Raw genomic sequence first — 6,045 nt, forward strand, 5'->3', positions numbered from 1 at the left:
AACTGCAGTCACCTGCCGTTTCGTCATTCTCCGCGATATCTCTTCTCCGTGCTACGAGGCAAGGAGGGCAATGTTTGTGAGATACCTCACTTCATGTTATCAGAGAACCTGGGTTACGTCAGTAACCTTATCGTTCTCTTTCTAACATTCGTTCGGTATCTCACTATGGGATATAGACCACTCCCGTATTGCCGATATGCTGACGAAGCAGACTGAAAACAAAAGGAGATAAAATATCCACTTACCAAAAACGAACCAACTCACACCCTCTGGCTACTTACTCCCAGAACTGAGTGCGCCAGAGATGGCTCTGTAACATCCAATCTATAAAAACGTATAAATGTGTGCGGAGAGGACCAGCTGGCTGCCGCGCAAATTTCTTGAATCGATATACCCTTAAATAGAGCCCAGGATGTAGACATTCCCCTTGTAGAATGCGCCACGAGACCTACTGGGGGCTCCATGTTCATGCTGTTATAGCATAACACAATAGCCTCTACCATCCAATGGGAAAGACGTTGCCGTGATATAGGCTTTCCCTTAAAAGAGTCAGCCCATGATACAAACAGCTGGTTACTTTTCCGCAATGTGCGGGTTCTCTGTACATACATGTACAGCGTATCGAACCGGACATAAACAGTGTAACCTCTCCTCCTCTGGTGAAGAAAAAGGAGGTGGATGAAAAGCTGGCAAGTCAACCGCTCTTACTGTATCCGCGTGATCCAGTACTTTGGGCACGAACGCCGGATTAGTCCTGAAAAGAGCTCTTTGACCATCAGGGGCGAACATCATACATGAGGGATGAACTGATAAAGCCTGTAGTTCACTGACCCTCTTTGCCGTTGTAAGAGCCAGTAACAAAGCAGTCTTCAAAGCCAGCAGCTTTAAGACAATGCTATCAATGGGTTCAAACGGAGCTTTTGAGAGCGCGTTCAGTACTACCGACAAATCCCATGGCGGGACCAGTGGCTTTGACACCGGGTGTAGCCTGCGTGCCCCTCTCATGAATCGACAGACTAGTGGGTGTCGGCCGATGGTACCCGAGTCAATACCCACATGACACGCTGATATAGCGGACAAATAAACCTTAACCGTGGAGAAGGCTCTGCCCTTATCCAGGAGGTCCTGAAGGAAACTCAACACGTTCGACACAGAGCACAAGAAAGGAACAATGTTCTTGTCAGCACACCATTCCTCAAAAACTCTCCATTTGAGATCATATAAAGAACGAGTCGAGGCAGCCCTCGCGTTCTGAATCGTCTCAATCACCTTCGGAGGTAGCCCGGCTGCGCTCAGATTCAACCTCTCACGGGCCAGGCCCAGAGAGCTAATTTCTGAGGGGAGGGATGGAAAATTTCCCCGTGCTTGCGAGAGGAGATCTCTGCGCGTTGGTAACGGCCACGGCTGGTTGTGGAGCAGTTGCGCGATCTCCGCAATCCACAGTCTCCCGGCCAGAACGGTGCGATCAGAATCATAACATGTCCGCGCTCCCGAACCCTCCGTAGTGTTGGCTCGATCAAGCTCAACGGAGGGAACGCGTACAGTAACACGCCTGGCCATTCGTGGGCTAGAGCATCCACACCCAATGGTGCATCGTCTCCGGTCAGAGAGAAGAACAGGGGCATTGCGCGTCTTCGCGCGATGCGTAAAGATCTACGGCAGCCTGGCCGAATCTCTGCCATACCATACGGATCACCTGGGGGTGGAGTCTCCACTCCCGTACAGAGGATTCCGTCTGGACAATAGATCCGCTCCCCTGTTCATTATCCCGGGACATGTGTCGCGCGTAATGACAGGAAGTTCCTGTTGCTCCACGTAATCAGTCTCTTCGCTAACCTGTGTAGCGTGTGAGAACGCACTCCCCTTGTCGATTTATGTAGGCTATCACCGTTGTATTGTCTGACCTGACCAATACGTGATGACTCTTGAGAAAGTGCACGAAATGTCTCAGAGCTAGAAACACTGCCAGTAGCTCTAAAAAATTTATGTGCTTTTCTCTCAGCTGGAGACCAAACCCCCTCGCTGTTCTGCCCTCGAACACTGCGCCCCAGCCTGTGAGAGATGCGTCTGTCGTCATTACTTTCCTCAGTACGATCGGGCCCAGGGGCAGCCGGTCCTGAGAAAAGACGGGGCTCTCCAATAACGAAGAGCTCATGCATTCTGGTGAGACGCAGCACTCGTTGGCTGAGGCGGCTCTTGGGGCTGAATACCTTGTGACGCTGTCCAGTTCTGAAATTCCCTCATTCGCAACAGTCCCAGGGGAACCACGGACACCGTTGAGGCCATCAGTCCTAATAGCCGAAGGCACATTCTGAACTGGACTGATTTTCCTTGTTGGAAAAGGGAAAGGCAGCTGTGAAAAGTCTCGATGCGATCCTCCGATAGGAAAGCTCGAAACGTCACAGAATTCAACCTGAGACCTAGGTAGACTATTTCCTGAGCCGGAGATAGACAACTTTTCGGTTGGTTTATCTTGAAACCCAATCTTTCCAGGTGCATCACCAGTCTGTGTGTATCTCTCTCTGCCTGCCGAGGGCACGGCGCGGAGATTAGCAGATCGTCCAGATATGATGAAATCCTGATCCCTGATCCCCTCAACGGAGTCAGGGCTCCTTCTACACACTTGCTGAATACCCGAGGAGCTAGAGCTAGGCCAAATGGTATTCTCATATACTCGTAAGCCGTGCCCTGATAGGCGAACCTCAGATATTTCCTGTGCGCAGGAAAAATATCTATATGAAAATATGCGTCCAGGAGATCTACTGCTGTGAACCAGTCTCCTCGACGAATATTTTGACACAATGTTCTGATAGACAGCATTTTGAATTTGTATTTCCTGAGGTGTCTGTTGAGGCCTCAGTAAATCCAGAATAGGACCGAAGACCCCCTCTCTTGGGAATCACAAAATAACGGGAGTAGAAGCCCTCGTGGCTCTCTTCCGTTGAAATCGCTCTTATCACTCCCTTTCTTATTAGAGAGGCTATTTCCTCCTCTAATACAAGAGCTGCTTCCCCTTTGGCCACTGAAATTACCACTCCATTGAATAGAGGAGGTTTCACAGCGAATTGAAGCCTGTAACCCTTCTCTATGGTGGTTAACACCCAGGGATGAACTGCGCATGCGCGCCAGTTCACTGCCTGCGTAGCGAGTGGGCCCTTCCCGTCGTCGCTCACCAGAGGTGCCGTAGCACACTCTAGCGGCGGAGGGGGGGAAGACCGCTCCAGTAAAGGAGTTATGTTGGTCTTTATCTGTGATTGATTTAATCTTTTGAGATATTTTCTTTTTCTCTTAAACTCTAGCCCTCGGTGCTTGACCTGGATGCGCCAGAGAAAACTTTATTTTTGAAGTCGTGATTGTGAACGTTAAACCTTCCTCCCTCGTAACAAACCTCAAAGGTGGAGGGGAGGCGATCTCTTGGGGGCACTAACAGAACTTCGGCCACATTCCCGCACACGCTGGACATTGAACCGTCCAAACGAACACATTTCACCTCTGAATTCCTTCTCCTTTTCCCGCGGGAGGGAGAGAGGAATCGTTTTGAAGGGCTGGGACAGATAAACCCTGGGTGCTGTCTCCCAACCCTTCTAGATGTCGAACTGACGTATCAGGTCGACCGTCTCTTCTTGCTCCCCTGGGGGCAGCCGGTCGATGTTTCGCTGCTGCGGCCGCGAAAGACTGTTTAGGTCTCACGAGCCGGGCTTCGGCTGTGAAGCTGCGCTGCTCGACTGTTGTGGGGGGCGGAGCGGGACGGCTGATAATCTGAATGTCCTCCTCTTCCTGAAGGTCTGAAAGTTGGCCGACTCGTGTGATAAGGCCGAGCCGCCGGCTTTCTGGGGAGGCAGACCTGGAAAGCTTCGCCCTCCTTCTTTCGCGAGGTCACACTGCTGCCTCATCGCTGTCACCGTCGCGCCGAACATGGCTTTTGGGTCAATAGGGGCATCCAAAAACTCGGCTTTCTCCTTTTCAGAGAGCCCTGACAAACCCAGCCACAACGATCTCTCTCCCACAACTGCTAGACCCATACTCCGTCCGCACCCTTGAACTGCTCCGCGGGACGTGCGCAGGTTCAAATCTGCGATAACGCAAATCTCCTCCCAGAGCACCGGGTTGGGAGATCCGAGTCCAGCTGACGACCCATCTCCTCTAATAATTCCGCTTGATAGGCTGTGAGGAGGGACGTAGCGTTCAGAGCACGGACAGACAGTGCAGTGGATTTGTAGATCTTTTGAAAAACAGAGGCGGCGAAGCGCTCTGTTTTCCCTGGCAACGAAGCTCCGGTTGAAGAGAGCGCCGTTCTGCGGCCTGGATGCAAGTGATTTGCAACCGAGGTTTCCACCGGGGGAGGGTCTGCCATCCCTAGATCCTCCATTCCCTGAACGTCCAGCCTTGAGAAACCCTTGACGGGCACTCGATGAGAAAAAGGCTTGTCCCAAAACTTTTTCATCTCCGCCACACAGGCGGGAACTGCCGGAATGAACTGCCTCGTTGGCGGGAGACGAGACGGAAGTCTCTTTCCATCATACAGGTCCCTTGCGGCCCCCTGACCTGTCTGTTGGGATGGCCAGTCAATTGACAATCTAGCCGCGGCCCTACGACAGACTTCGATCAAGTCTGTGTCCACCTGAACAGGGGAGGGTGAACCCTCATCCTGTGCACTCGGCGGCCTGGCTTGGTTCGGGGGAAGAATAGCATCTTCATCGTCGTCATCCTCGTCTTCAAGGATATTCGACAACACCTCATCATCGTCCTCTTCCTCTTCCGCTAGTGGATCCTCGAACAGCGGAGGAAGGACGGGTGACACTTTCTCCATCATCTCTGCCCATGAGCTGGTGGTTTGGGGACAATCCATGGGTTCCTCTCTGGGTTGAGCAGAGAGGCATGGGTCCGCCTTTCCACCGACTGCCACGCGGAGCCTCCTTTCTCGGGTTTTAGTCGAGAACATCGCGCAGTGCGGGCAGCCCTCGGGGTTGGACAGCGCTGCCTGAGCGTGTTTAGCGCCCAGACAAGAAATGCAGAGGCCGTGGGCATCCTTGGCAGAAATCCACATTCCACAAGCACACGGATGCGGAGGACGACCTCTTCCTCCGGGGCTCTCCGGTTCTATCGCGGTGGCCATGATAGAGCCTGCACTCTCTTCGTACGGTAAGTTATCACACAACGCAACGACTTGTACGGAGCTGTGCTGCGATGAGAGAGCTCTCGTTTAAATAAAACTTAAGAGCAGGAAAACTCGTCTTAACACGTTAGTTCTCACGCTCTAAAGCGGCGGGTCACTCAACAACCAAGGGAATGATCTGCGTTTGGGACGTTACCTGAAGGCTCCGTCAGAAAACAGTTAAGCAATCGTTCCCAAAATCTGCTGAGGACAGCTTCCGAAATCTTCCACGGGGAAGAGAGCGAGAATGACGAAACGGCAGGTGACTGCAGTTTATATACAGGGAGGTGACTCCCTGATCGCTGCAGCGATTGGTCTGCCAAGGTTGGCAGACGTGGTGTAATAGGTGCTTCCGCGATCGGTCACGCCCAGAGGCGTTCCCATAGTGAGATACCGAACGAATGTTAGAAAGAGAACTTTTTTTTTTTTTTTAAAGAAATGGAGCGACGAGTTGAAATACATTTTTGTGGTAATCAATATTATGCCACAAATGCTGTCGATTGAGCTTAACTTGTATTGAACCTGGAATATTCCTTTAAATGTTGAGATGTGGGGATTGTTTTTTGAATTTTAGGTTCCAATGTTGTGAATTTTGTTTTAAAGGGCACCTATTATGGAATTTTGAAAATTACCTTTCATGTAGTGTGTAACATAGATTTAAGTGAACAAAAACATCCTGCAAAGTTTCATATATGAAAGTTCACCGTAAAAAAAGTTATTGTCTCTCAAAAGTAGGAGTCGACTCTGAGTCAATGTAATGAATCGATTTTCCAATGAGTCATTTTCCTTTTCGTTGTGACATCAAGACGAAAAGTTATCAAATTGGCCGCGCCCACTCATTGCGCGCAGACACCAGGAAAACTTGAAAACATCATGTCGACAACAAGACG

General features: G+C 50.8%; 1 pseudogene; it reads right to left on the reverse strand.

Annotated features, from left to right (window-relative positions):
- Nucleotides 1-260: 260 nt before the first annotated feature.
- On the reverse strand, nucleotides 261-1,560 carry LOC127634111 (uncharacterized; annotated as a pseudogene).
- Nucleotides 1,561-6,045: the final 4,485 nt, after the last annotated feature.

This window comes from Xyrauchen texanus, chromosome 41 (genome assembly GCF_025860055.1).
Source record: "Xyrauchen texanus isolate HMW12.3.18 chromosome 41, RBS_HiC_50CHRs, whole genome shotgun sequence".
Lineage (NCBI taxonomy): Eukaryota > Metazoa > Chordata > Actinopteri > Cypriniformes > Catostomidae > Xyrauchen > Xyrauchen texanus.